The sequence below is a fragment of the Rhinolophus sinicus genome, linkage group LG14, assembly GCF_036562045.2.
Source record: "Rhinolophus sinicus isolate RSC01 linkage group LG14, ASM3656204v1, whole genome shotgun sequence".
NCBI lineage: Eukaryota > Metazoa > Chordata > Mammalia > Chiroptera > Rhinolophidae > Rhinolophus > Rhinolophus sinicus.
Genome location: NC_133763.1, coordinates 46,796,225 through 46,810,285, shown reverse-complemented (window position 1 = coordinate 46,810,285; position 14,061 = coordinate 46,796,225). Strand labels below are relative to the sequence as shown.

Here is a 14,061-nt window from a genome sequence, read left to right as displayed (position 1 = left end):
AAGGTAAGCCCCTCACATATCCAGGTCTCTCTGAGGCTGGGCATGTGCCCACAGAGCGCCCCCACCCTGCCCCACACCAGAACTGCTTCTCTGGTTTCGCCTGCCTTCCAGGCACGGGGCCCCTTTCCATGAGCAGACAGTGTCCTGGGCTGCGTGTTGGGGCAGCCGCGCTCTGTGCGATGGGGCCCGTGGCATCCTCTCTGAGCAGCTCCGGCCTGCACACCCAGGGAGTCCCTGCAGCTATCTCTGGGATGTGGGGTCCAGCTCCAAGGTGGATCCCCATCTGGAGACACCCTGACTTCTGCCCTTTGTTTCCTGCATAGTTTACCCCCACCTCCAGGGGCTGGAGGACAGATTCCAGAAAAAGGAGATTGGGGCACCCAAACCAAAGCTGTCTCGTGGTTGGTCCTCCTGTGTGGTCCAATGCAGTCTGTTTGCCTACAACCATACAGCAAACGAGGGGTGTTCCCCAGCCCGGCACTCCCAGGCTCCAGAAGGCTCCCAACCCTTCTTGGAGCGTTTACAACGCTCATCGTTGTAAACTTAACCTTGTCCTAAAGAGCACTCTGGAGGAGATCCAGGTTCTCCCAGCCACAAGTAGCTGCCATTAGGTTGAGCAGTCATGCACAGTCCCTCACATGACAATGCAGGACAGGGTGTCTGGCCACGTTAAGTAAGAGGGTCACAGGCCCTGGAGGCAAACAGTTCCCTGGGTTGGTCCCAGGTGACAGGAAAATGAGACAAAAAGAATTTGAAGGGCCAGCCTGGTGGCTCAGGTGGTTGGAATGCTGTGCTCCTAACATGGAGGCCGCCGGTTCGATTCCCACATGGGCCAGTGAGCTGCGCCCTCTACAGTTAAGATTGTGAACAACAGCCCTCCCTGGAGCTGCAGTGCCTTGAGCAGCCAGAGGTTGGCGTGAGCTGCCGTGGGATGCTGCCACGGGCTGCCGTGTGCTGCCGTGTGCTGCCGTGTGCTCCCGAATTACTACCCACAAAAATAAAACTCTTCTAACTAACAAAACACTTTGTTTTTGTTTTTGTTTTTTTAATTCTTCTCTTATCATCAGAGGGTATTTTAGGCCACTGAAACTTTAGAGTTTTTTTTCCTTTCATTAGGTTGTCAAATGTTCCAAATGGTGTGCTGAGATGTCCAATTTGCCTATTACTCCAGGCTTATTGGCCCCCAAGAAGTAAAACACAGGGGGTTTACTTGGGCAGGCTTGGGGGCTGACTCCGTCGTCCCTCTGAGAGTCAGGTTGCAGCAGCATTTATCAAGGGCCTGTGGTCAGCAGAGCCCGACCCGGGCTCTGAGAGAGGATACAGCCACCTGGGCCAAGCCCAGTGAGAAATTTCGCATTCAAAGAAATTGAGTGCAGCCTCACTAGGACTGGGTGGGTTTTGATTGGCGAGAGGGTTAGCAGGCGTGGCTAAACACCCACAGGGGAGGTAAGCCCTAGACTGGATTTGGAGGCTGAAGAGAGAGGGTAGGAGAAGGTCTCCATATTTGGGCAGAGTGGCTAGTGGTGGGGGCTGTGGATAAGTGAAATCACAGAGAGAGGGAGAGAGAGAGAGAGAGAGAGAGAGAGAGAGAGAGAGAGAGAGAATTTGGGGAGGAAGGGGAGCAGAGGGACCAACTTGGCCTAAAGAAATCAAGTCACTGGTCTTGAAAAGATCACAAGCTGGATTCTGCAGCATACCCCCCCCCCCCTTCCGTGTGTGGCAGTCCTGCCTCTCTCAGGCACAGGCCTGCTCCCTGGGGTGGTCACCATTTCCATAGCAACCAATTGTTTTGTTACAGAGACATGATTCTGCCTCCAGGTGGGTTACGAACAGAGGGAACATATGAAACCACTAAGTGACAGAGATCTAGTTTTCTAGTAAGTGCCCCTGCTCATAAAGAAGAGAAAATGTACCAACCGGAAGATAAATGGCACAGGGATGAGCACGCGCTAAATTTTCCATGAGGCATCAGCTGTTCGCTGAAACAACAATAACCACCTAATAGGTTCACCAGGAATGACACAGGCGAGGACAGCCAGGATGGCTGTCAGGCTGCAGACTGAGAGCGATGGCAGGGCTGGGGATGCACACAGCCAGATTGGTGAGGCAGAAAGGAAATGCTTCAAATGTGTCATCTCGGGTTTGCACAAATTCTAGTGCTTTTCCTGCAAAAGCTGCCCTGCTGTGGTTGTGAGTCCAGTAGGACCTCACAGATGTGAGCTCGCGTCTGTCCAGGAGGACCCCTCAGCACTGGGAATTGGAAGTAAGGGGGCGGGGGAAGTAAGTCTAAATTACAAGGTATTTTAGGAGCAAAGCATATTGTTCCTCTGAAGGCCTGACTGAGGTGGTGCCTTTGTCAGAGACTCGGAGAATCTGGTCTAGTCTGAGTGTGTCACGCACACTGTATGACCCTGGGCAAGTCGCTTACCTGTCTTGGATGAGATGGTTGGGCTTAATTGCCTCCAGAGGCGATGCCTACACGAGTTCATGCTTCCAAGTTGTGTCTGGTGCAGAGGCCACTTCGAGTGACTAAACTGTAAATGTGAGATTGATGTGATGCCTTGAGTGTTTTCACAGAACACGGCCAAGACCATTTACTCATGTGCCATTCATTTCTGCTTTCAGTTAACCTTGATTGAGCACCTCGCACGTGGCCATCCCAGGGCCAGGCATCAGGAATCAAGGTAAGACATGGTGGTGACTTTGGGGCCCTCCCCACAGTGAGGGGGAGACAGGCAGGCTCACGCTCAGACCCACAGGCACAGGTTGGCATCCACGAGCACACGGGTCTGGGGAAGGGTGACCCTCGATGTGGCTGCAGAACTCTCTCCACACCAGGGCATGATTGGAAGGAAAAGCTGGAGGCAGCTGTGGAGGGGAGGAAAGCAAGCTGCATGCAGGGGTGGTGCTGAGGACGCCCCCCCATGACCCAGGACCTTGGGGTGGGGGCGGGGCAAGGGGGAGCAGCCATGCCCTGTCAGTGCTCTGACTTTATCGGTCTGACAGACCATTCTGAGAGAAAGGGCTGTAGGTTAAGGGGGGAAAGAAACCCGGCAGAATCCCAGGAGGGAAGAGGATAAGGTCTGAGGTGCATGCAGGCACATGTGTCACTCACTGCAGGAGATCCGAGGTGTTGCTGGTGGCCGGTGTGGTTAGGCCATCATCACAAAGTCTCTGAGGCGGAGCGGGGAGTGAGCACCCAGACTTGAGACAAGACTAAGGGAACAGGCAAGGGTGCGGAAAGCCTGGACCTCTCAGCAGTGCCTCCTGGACACGGGCAGGGTGCCCCCACCCCCAGGACTGGCACGTGGCCGCAGGCATGGAGTGTAGCCAATGGCAGTCTCATCTGAAATCTCCCAGGAAGGTGGGGAGAGGATTAGAGACAGGTGCACAGGTGACTTTTGGCCAGGGAGCCACAGTTAGGAACCCCCTGTCCCTGAGTTTGCTGTGCTTCTCTCCTTAAAAGAATCAGGGACTCCCATAGTCCCTCCTAAAAACTAACCATTCAGTATATGTTTACCAGCAACTCCTCGGCACCATTTGTTACGCTAAGCAGTCTCTGGACTCAAGGGAGGGGGAGGTATGGTCCATGCCCTTGAGGAGGTTAGAGCACAGCTAGCAGTTTACAGCCGCAAGTACAAGTTTATGTGAACTCAACGGTCCCCTGTGTGATACTCTGTGTGTGGGCTCCGCAAGCCGCACAAGCAGAGAGCATTAGAGGGGCAGGCGAGGAGGACACAGTAATCTCTGGAACTGCTTGCTCAGGAAATCTTCCTGGAGGAAAGTGGAATCTGCAAGGGTCCTGAAGGGTAAATAGATGGAGGCAAAGAGGTCAGAACAAAGCTGCGTCTGGGAGGCAGTGAGTGAAGGCTTCCAGAAGCATCCGGTCAGTAGCCATTATCACTTGTCTCAGAGAAAGGCTGGGCACCAGCATGGACCTTTCTGACACTTCACTGTCAACTGAGACCCAGGTTTGAATCCTGGGTCTGCCATTTAGGGACTGGCTGGGCCTGGCCAAACTCCTTCACTTCCGTGTGCCTGAATTTCCTCATCTGTCAAGTGGGAATAGTATAATAATGTTTATCTGAAAGGGCTGTGGGAAGGATGGAACTAAATGTGACAACCGGTACAGCACCAAGCATTTAGCAAGCCTCCAGGAATCCTGGTCCCTTCCTTGAAGAGGCTCCATTTGAGACCAAAGGGAATAAATATTCCAGAAGCCCTCTGAGTGCCCTTGCAGACGTAAACACACAGATTGATCAGCGGTGGGGTGGGGTGGGGGGGCATATGTTCCCTCCCAGCCTGTGGCGTGAGTTGACCAGGCACACTTGTTTCCGGATGTTTGACTTCTGGAATCTTCCCTGAACAATGCCATCTCTGTCTGGGCGCCACTGGCAAGCAGTCCCATGAGAGCCAGGTTCTTGTCACATGTCCTTTTCCTGGACTGAGTCACTACAGAATTGGGCTGTAGTCATAACCTTCACCAGCTAAGGGAGGTGAAAGTGGATTGGAATGAACTCAACAAGTACAATTTGGTGCCTCATGTTCCCTTCCATCAACATTTTGCCCCAGGCCTTAACCTTGCAACTCAAAAAAGGTAGGGTCGCATAATGAATGAGATAAACTGGGTGACCCCCTTGTAATCCACAAACAAAGAGCCTTTCAGTAGGCCCCGGTCCAGAGTCTTATCTACTACAATCATACCTAGCCAGTTACAGACTGGAGGGAGAATGGGTGATCCAATGACACTTAGACCCAAGAGAAAATGGGAAAAGCCATTTTGGTACTTTCACAAGGTGACAAAAAGGGTGACTGTGAGTGGAGAAGGGAAATCTAAATAACTGATAGAAAAACATATAGAATTTAAACTTTGAAGATTGATTGCTTGTCTTGATTCTTTGGTTGGGTAAGCGTAAAGTAATTTTATGATGGCAAACATAACCACACACATCTAGGTATAACTTCTGTGACTTCATATTTCCCCAAACTTGATGTGACCTTGGGAATCGTTGGTGTCTTTGACTTGGGCAGCTAGAGTGGAGGGGCAGAAAAATGGTAGACCAAGAACTGGGACAGTCTGAGTGCCACCCTCCAGTCTGGCCGTGTTACCTTGGGCAAGCCTCCTTCTCTGGGACTGAGGTTCCTCAACTGAAAAATGAATGGTTTGTCTAGACAATTTCAAGTTTCCTTTCAATGCCCCCCTATAAGCGTTGACTTTCATAATTGCTCACACTATGAGTCTGATAAAAAGAGGGGAGATGACAGCAACCCTTACCAGCCCCACTGCATCACCACATGCAGCCCCTCAAACACGGGCCCAGAAGAGGCTCCTCTTGTGGAAGCTCTGCACCTACACTGGTGTATTCAAATGGAGCCCCAATGGTTGCTCCCAGGGTGACGTACACGGTCGCCCCAGCTTTCTGGTTCCAGCAGGCTTACAGGCCATCCCATGACCTGTTCGGACTCACAGCCAGTCCGTGACCCTCCTCCATGGAACACTAGCTCAACTCTGCAGATCAGGTCTACAAAGACGGACTGTGGCACTGACGTGGCAGGGACTAGTGCTGGGTGCTGTAAGGGGAGCAGAGATGAGCAAGCAGGCATGGCCCCAGCCCCACAGACGCTTCCTTCTACTCTAGTAGGACTTACAAGAAGCATGAAGTCCTATGATGATACTTCAGAGGCTGACAGCAGTTCTGGCTGGGGCAAGGCTTCATGGGAGGAAGCTTCCGACCTGAGAGCTGGGTGGGATTCAGACGGGCTGAGGCAGGAAGGGCGTGCGGACAGAGGGAAGAGGGGGAGCCAGCATAGAGGCAGCGGAGCACAGGTGGTCTCAGGAGTGGCAAGCAGCCCTTCCCTGCTGGATCTTCAGGTTGTGAGGGAGCTGAGCTTAGAAACTCAGGCAAAGGCCGATTCCTAGAAGGTCTTCAGAGGTCTCAGGCATCGGCACTTTGGGACCTGAGGAGCCACGCATACCCTTGAGCAGGGATGGGTCATGGTGGGACTTGTACCTTAGGAAGAGTAATGTGTCAGCAGGAGGGCTTGGAGGACAGCAAGAGTGGAGGCAGAAAGAATAATGAGAGAATTATTACAATAACCCGATCGGTGGTCATGGAGGTCTGGACTTCATTGGGGAGACCAGGGACACTTTCCAGAAAGGAGGGGCACTTCGCAAAGGTGCTGTGGGGGCCATGGAGGGGGGGCTGTGCACCAGATGGGATATGGGCGTTGAAGTCACACGGAGGCTGGAGAGAATGTTGCTGAGGAAATCCAGTCACTTGCTCAGCCTAGACTCACTTAGCCCCTTATTCTGGGGGTCCGGGTGGAGGTGTCATCCAGAAGTGACCTGAGGTCAAGACGTGAGAAGGCTGAGGGGAAATGGCTACGGTGGTAGACACTGTGGGTCATCCCCCACTATCTGCTCTTCCTTTCTTAGAAATAGAACTCCTAATTTGCATCTAGACACATGCCTCCTACCCCCCCTCTGAATAAAGACACTTTCCACCTTTCTGGCATCTAGGCATGGTCCCCTGACCACATCTGGCAGTCGATTTGTGACCAGAAGTGTCAGACTTTTGGAAAGTATAGTTGTTCTTGCTGGTTGGAAAGCAGTACGATTTAAGCGGATTCAGGTTTTGTAGTTAAAATCAGATTTGAGTCCTGCCCTTCTGATCGGACACACCGGACAGCTTACCTGGCCCAGAACCCACCTACAGGGGTTACTTCTGCAGGTGTCCGCTGTTTACGTCCTTAATGCTTTTAGATTCAGGGTGCTACCTTATCCCTTTATTTCTGTGTTGTAGGAGATAGTTTGTTCTATGTACTAACTGCCGAGGATAAGTACAAATCAATAGCCTAAAGTGAGGCAACGTCAAAGGTTAGCTGCTGGAAGGATGGAGGACCCAAGCCTCACCTCCCAACCCTGTGAGGAGGTTAAACCTAGGTTAACTCTAGGTTAAACTGGCTTTTGTAGGGAGATGGTGAGATGGGTTCCATGTCTGCTGAAGCTGCAGTCGTAATCAATAGCTGATCACATTGAACCTGTATCAGCCCGTGCTTTGTGCCTGGCAACGTGTTAAGCATTTAAACGCATCATCTCACAACTGCTATCCATGTAGCTCCTGCGATTGCCCCCACGTGCACATAGGGGAACTAGGAGCTAAAGAGATGAAGCCCTTTGCGCATTGTCACACCGTTAGCAACTAGAGGAGCTGTCACTTGAATCAAGTGTTTTTGATGCCAGGGCCCTTAAGTATCATTCCGTTAGCTGTTGTTAGGGAGTGAAAATATTTTCTTCCCCACAAACTCCCTCTTATAAGAACGTATCTATTCTCTATGACATTGAGTCCACGCTGAAAGGTTTGTTTGAGCAAATCCCTACTAACAGGCTGATACTTTCCCTTTCCCCGGTGACAGTGTTTGAAGTTTGCTAGGGGCTTTGCAGGGGTGTGCGGACAAATCCACTGAAGGGCGGTGGGGACAGGGAGAGCTCTAGTTTTAGCATTTGCCCATTTCCGCGGTATAAATGCCCCCACTGTGATAGTTTTCAAGTAGCTATAGTGCAGCTTGCAGAATTGCTCAATATTTAGTCATTGACTCTGGTACAGCAGCTCCAGCACACTCACCCCTGGGGGCCAGAGGATTGGACCGTTGCTAAAAGAGAACCCATGCTAGCTGGGAATTCTAGGAACCCATGGCTGGACTGAGAGAGTACAGGCGCTGCAGATCTTCCTGTGCTCGTACAGGTATACCACTGAGGGAGTGTCCAGACATTTCTCCCTAGAGGTCTGGCCTGGGACATCTGGGAGGCTGTGCTATGGCCTGAGAGCTCAGTCGCCCAGGGGCTCACCAGGCACCCTCCCTCCAAGGCTTAGGTTCACCGCCTGAAAACCGCCCCTGCGGCCAGCAGGTGGCAGCACCCTCGCGTTCAACGCTCCGTGCCTAAGCCAAATGGGGAGGCTTTGTTCTGCGCCAGAGGCTGTGTCACGAAGAGAAAGGCCCAGAGGGGCAAGCTAATCAGCCTGTCCTTAGCTGACCTTGGCCGACAGAGCCGTGGACAGGCTCCCACAGCTTGGTATCATGAGAGCCACCTTAGCCAACAACAGAGATGGGTCAGTCTCCACCCCGCTGCTTGCCCATCCTCAGGGTTTAGGCCTAGTGGGGGTGGCATGGAAGCAGGCACCGGGCTCCTTTGAAGAAGGGAGCTGAGTGCCAAGAATGGTGTTTCCTGTCCTAAAGGGGACACTTGATTGCTGCCTGCCGCTACCCACCAGCCACACTGCTGCCACTGACCTTGATTGTTGGCTACTGGATGGTCAACTCCTACTAGGGTGACCAACAGTTTGCCTGGGGACTGTCCTGGTTTCAGCACTGAAAGTCCTGTGTCCTGGGAACCCCTCTCCCCGCGTCCCAGGCACATATGACAGTTTGCCACCTTAACTCCTGGTCCCAGTTCTTGCAGAGTGCCTGCCTGGCACACAGTAGGCACTTTTGTGTTGGTTGCTGCTGCAGGTGGCCCTACAAGGAGAAGGGCCCAAGCAGGAGTCAGATGGGACTCCAAGGGACCAAATCCCTCAGACAGGATTTCATTTCATTTCATTTTAAAACCTGTCCCTTTGCTTTTTATCAGAGGTAAGGGCTGGAATGTGTGAGGGGGAAACGTCAGGCTCCCCTTGTTCTCCCCTCTCGCTTTCCATCTTTGACCTCCCTCTCCTTCTGTCCCACACCCCACCTGCCACAGCACGTCCTGCCCGAGGGCCAGGGCCCTCCCAGAGTCCAGGGGCCGAGAACTCTGTGTTCCAGGGGAGGGTGGGGCCGCTTGCGGGGAGGGTGGCAGGGGTGAGGAGGGCAGGCCAGGGGAGGGGTGAAACAGGTCAGAGGCTCTTCAGCCACCTAGAAATGGAGGAACAGGAAGAATGTTGTCCACAGGAGCGCGAGGTGCCCTGGAGCTCTCAGCTGTCCCCTCAGCTCCAAGCAGGGACCAGTGCGTCCCTTCTCCTGTAACTCAAGCCCCCCTGTGAGGAGGCTTATCCGCTGCGGCCCTGTTGAATCTTCTAGATGGTTCCCTTCCACTCCAGCTGCCTAGCTCAGGGGAGTTGAGCTCAGCAATCACTGACCTGCACTAGGGCTTCAATCAGAGCAGAAAGCTTTGTTTAAACCAACGTAAGAAATTTGCAAATGATTCTTCCCTGCTCTGGACATGGGGATAAACAGCAAACCTCGCACTGTAGCCCCCAGGTTCTGTACCAACTGGTCCTTATTGACTGTCCCAAACTTATCTCATGCTGCTTTTCCCAGCACTCAAACTGGAGAGCAGGCCTAGGTGTGGCAGGGTGTTAGCTCTTTTCCTGTCATCTGGTTAGGAACGCGTTATTGATGCTTAGAAATACACATTTCTGGTGCGCTTTGTGTCTCAGATTTTCTGCATAAGCCATCACTCCTCCTGTCAAAATCTATCGTGCTCAGCGGGTTCATATTTACATTCCACTAGTGACAGATTAATGCGGGCATAGCCCCGTTCTAGATAAAAATTGACCATGTAGGTGAAATCCTGCTGACTCCGGTCTCCAGCCAACACTTGCCATTGCTGGAGCCTGCATGAACCCCACGGTCTCAACAGAAACTTGTCGGACTTGCCGGTTGTTACTAATAGGTGTAATCGTTCACCTTAAAGAACAAAGGCTGTTTTCAGCCACCAGGTAATGGTAAATGCTTGATTGGAGCTTATTGAAGAAACACTGAGTTTGTGACATGGAGTTTGCCAGTAAACCCAAATCCTAGATAGAATGGACGGCAACTCTGGTTATTAAGACAGGATATTTCCAAATCACCAAAGCTTTGAGGGAAAGGTGAGAGTCTTTATTAATGTCAAAGAAGGGCCTGCCCCTCGTCTCCAGGGCTAAAGGAATCTTAACTTCCACAGAGGCCATAGCAGGTGACCCTCACTATAAGCTACAGGGACACCTGGAGGGCAGGCATGCACAGAGGCTGGTCCCAGCGGCTCACCAACCCGTCACTGAGCCATGAAAAGTGGAGTGCCTTGTGCATTTTTGAAGCAGCCACTTTCAGATCCAGGGGGTGGATCAATTGTTTGGGTTTAAATAGCATTTGTTCTTTTCGAAGAGCCTGGGTGTATGGCCACTTCCTTTCCGGGCTAGCTCCAGCCACATTCCCCAGGTCCTTCTCAGAGGAAGAAGCCAAGCTGCTGGGGACAGTCCCAGGTTCTGGGGCCTCAAGACAGTTTCAGGGATGTTGAGTCATGGTTGTTCTTTGCCCCCATCTATCGTCTAGAAGTGCAAACTTTCCAGGTTGCCATGGCAAGGAGTCCAAGGCTGGGTTGTGAGGGTGTGGATGGAAGGAGGGGAAAATGGAGGGAAAGGACCCATGGCACCTGTGTCTGGCTTTTTTCATTTTTTTTTCCCCTGGGCAGCTTTAATCCTGCTCTTTCATGTTTGTACCTGAAGAGCTCCCTGGACGGCTCACCTCAAGCACCACCCCACCCAGCGCGCCCTTTCACCTCCCCTGCCACTTGCAATTGCTTTTCGGTAAGCACCCCACCCTACCCAGAACACAGAGTTCCGCAGAGTTCCAGAAGGTGTGTGGGTGTGAAGGGAGCGGGGGATGGGCAGCTGGAGCTGGAAGTGAGGAAAGAGAGACTATTTTAATGTTTCTCCCTGACGTACCTGGTTCCCACCTGTTGTCAAGGAGCCAAGGTGGCAGGGTTTTCTAATGAAATGACATCGTGCTCAGCACCTATGGTGATCTTTCGTGATGCCCTTGAGCTGGTCCCTCGGGTTCAATGACACCAGCACCTGTCACTGGGGTGGAGCTAGGCCCAGGGGCTGGCAGTTCATGTTGGATGGGGTTTGATGGTCCAGCAAACAGCTAGAGGCTGCAGTGCGTGGTGGAAAGGTAAAAACTCCCTTCTGAGAATCAGAAACAATGTCGGGTTTTTAAACAATGGTTCTGGGAGTTCACCTTCCTTCTTAGAGGAGCCACAGCTGCCTGTTTCCGTGAAGCCATCCAGGCAGCAGTCCTAACACTTACTTATGGCGGGAAAGGAGGGGTGTCGAGGCTGTGCCATCTCCATTGACTGGAGATGCTGTGTCATCCTGCCTGTTCCCTGGGGTCCCCGCAGACGAAGGTCATCAGGCCAGGCAGCGTGCCCTGCAGGACCTCTTTAAGGAAACACAGTCTGTGGCTCAGACAGAATCCTGGGATATGCTGGTGAGCCGCTCCTGTAGGGGCCACCTGGGAATCAAGTCCCCTTCCCAAGGCTCTTAATGTGGACAGAGATTAAATAAGGAATTAGTTAACTTTAGGTATAAAAAGACAATCAGAAGTTTGCATCTGTATGATGCATTACTGTTCAGTAATAACAAAGAGCCAATTATCACCACATGCAACAACTTGGGTGGATCTCCAAGCAATTAAGCTGAGTGACAAAAGCCGGTCTCAAAAGGTTACATACTGTATGGTTTCGTTTACGTGACATTCTTGAAATGCCCGAATTATGGAGATGAACAGGTTAGTGGTCGCCAGGAGGTAGGAGTGGGTGGGGAGGGACTGGATGTGGCGATCAAGGGACAGCATCACGGTGCCTTGCGGTGACGGTGGCAGTTATACGTCTTGAATGCACTGGTGGCCGTACAGTGCTACACAGAAGATAAAATTGCATAGACCCACACACACACAGACACACACACACAAATGCTTGTAAAACTGGTGAAGTCTGACTTTGCTGTTGATTGCACTCGTGTGAATGTCCTGGTTCTAATTGTGGGGTGTAGCTAGGCAGGGTGTTACCATTGGAAAGGCTGGGGGAAGCGTGCGTGGGACTCCTCCATTTTGGGGGGATATAAAATAAACATAACGAAATTTATAATTTAGACTATTTTGATATAATTTATATAGTCGTGTAGCTTGGTGTCATTAAGTATATTCACATTCTGCCCACCTCCAGAACTTTTTCATCTTTCCATACAGAAACTCCATGCCCGTTAAGCAACTGCCCATCCCCCAGCGCCACAGCCCCTGCCAACCACCCTTCGACTTGGTGTCTCTGTGAGTTGCCTACTCCAGGTACCTCATGTAAGTGGAGTCAATGCTTCCTCCTTTGTGTCTGGCTTACTTCACTCAGCATAATGTGTGCAAGGCTCGTCCATGTTGTAGCCTGTATTTGAGTTCCCTTCCTTTTTTTTTTTTTTTTAAACATAACTTTTTTTTTTTTTTTTTTTAATTTTTATTGGGGAACAATGTGTTTCTCCAGGGCCCATCAGCTCCAAGTCAAGGCATTGTCCTTCCATCTAGCTGTGGAGGGCGCAGTTCACTGGCCCATGTGGGAATTGATCCGGCAACCCTGTTGTTCAGAGCTCGTGCTCTAACCAACTGAGTCATCCGGCCACCCCCGAGTTCGCTTCCTTTTCAAGGATGAATAATATTCTATTTTATGTGTGTGCCGCGTTTTGTTTATGCATTCGTTTATAAGTGGACAGTCGGGTTGCCTCCACCTTTTGGCTATTTTGATCCTTGTGTGTGTGTTTTGTTTTTTTTTTCTTTGCATCTTTCTTTGAATTTATAATTTTCTCAGAATATAGACAGACCTCGTTTTATTGTGCTTCACTTTATTGCACTTCTCAGATGTTGTGTCTACCAGCAAAAAGATGACGACTCGCTTTATTGTTCTATTTGGGGTGGTCTGGAACTAAACCCGCAATATCTCGGAGGAATCCCTGTAAAATGTTAAAAAACATAATCAGGAAGAAAATTTATGAATTAGCTAATTCCTTCCTCTGCTGAGCCTGTCAACCAGTGTCTGTTGTTGAGCTTTGGACCGTTTTCGAGTCACAGAGGTCAGGTGACCTTTATGGGGAAGATAGACCCCCCCCCCAACTGTCCCCGCTGCTGTTGGGGAAGCAACTATAATGTGTGAAGGTCCACAGACTGGCTCATGGGGTTCTGTAAACTGGAGTCACCCTGCCGGTGACATTGTTTACAGGTGTAGGTCAAGAAACAGGAAAGAAAATTCAAAGCCTTGTTGACACTGACAGGGGATTTCAATACAGGCAATGGCATTGGCGTAGGGCTAAAATTATGCAGAATATGAAATCATTATGGCACCACCTGATATAAATGATTGGCAGGAGAAGCGAAAGCTTCGTTTGCATTGTAAATGGCGGTTTGGCCACCATCCCTTGGTCCATCTGTGTGTTGGTCTGTGTTTGTCTTAAGGACCCAGAGTATGTTTCTGTACAGAGTGGATCGCGCTTCTTGCACGGGCATCTGGATGGCTTGGAGAGGGCACCATGAGCGAGGGGACCCAGCGGGCATGGTCCCCTGGGAAGCTGCATCGGGGGTGGAGCTGAGGGAGGAAAAAGAGCGTTGCACTCTGGAAGGACAAAGCGGAGGTTCAGCACACAGCTGACGCCATAGTCGCCTTCCCACACCTGTTTCTGGAAGGCTTCACATTGTGGAGGGGTGCTGACAGAGGAGACACAGCCCCAGCTGCTGAAACGCTATCAGCGGAACACAGGGTTTATTTTTATATTTTTTAAATGAAGGTCTTAGGTGCTCAGCGAACTGCCTGACACTGGATACAAAATTTCTCTTTGTGCGTGTTTTTCTGGGGAGAAAGCCCATGCCTTTCCTCCATTTTTAGGGGCCTGTGACCCTCAATAACATAACAGATGACCTCCAGTAACATAATATAGGCAGGACCTTAGGCTAATATCTGCTCCCCGCAATCCTCTCCTTAGGAACTGCCTCGACCCAACTTCCCCACACTTTCTCTCTGTCCTTCCCTTTCTCTCTGTTCCTTTTTCTTCTCATTTCCTTCTCTGGCTTTGCATCCTCTCTTCCCTTCCTCACCTTTCCTCTTACCCCCTCCTGTGCTCGCTTCCATATCACTTTCCTGCCCGCCTCTCCTATGATATTGTTTGACATTTAATCATTACAACCACAGCTAAAAATTCCACTGCGCTTCATTAATCCAGAGGAAAGTACCATGTCAGCTGTTGAGTGCTGTAGGGTACACTCATATATTCTTCCCAGGGTCCAGAATAG

The 14,061-nt window shown here is 51.1% G+C and overlaps 1 long non-coding RNA gene across 1 annotated transcript in view; it reads left to right on the top strand.

The window, feature by feature from the left end:
- The window catches only part of LOC141568565 (uncharacterized), a 39,180-nt gene that overhangs the window by 5,635 nt on the left and 19,484 nt on the right, over positions 1-14,061 (top strand). The window contains exon 2 of the long non-coding RNA XR_012491720.1: positions 2,626-2,684. This is a non-coding gene — a long non-coding RNA (uncharacterized LOC141568565). The remainder of the gene's footprint in view (positions 1-2,625; positions 2,685-14,061) is intronic.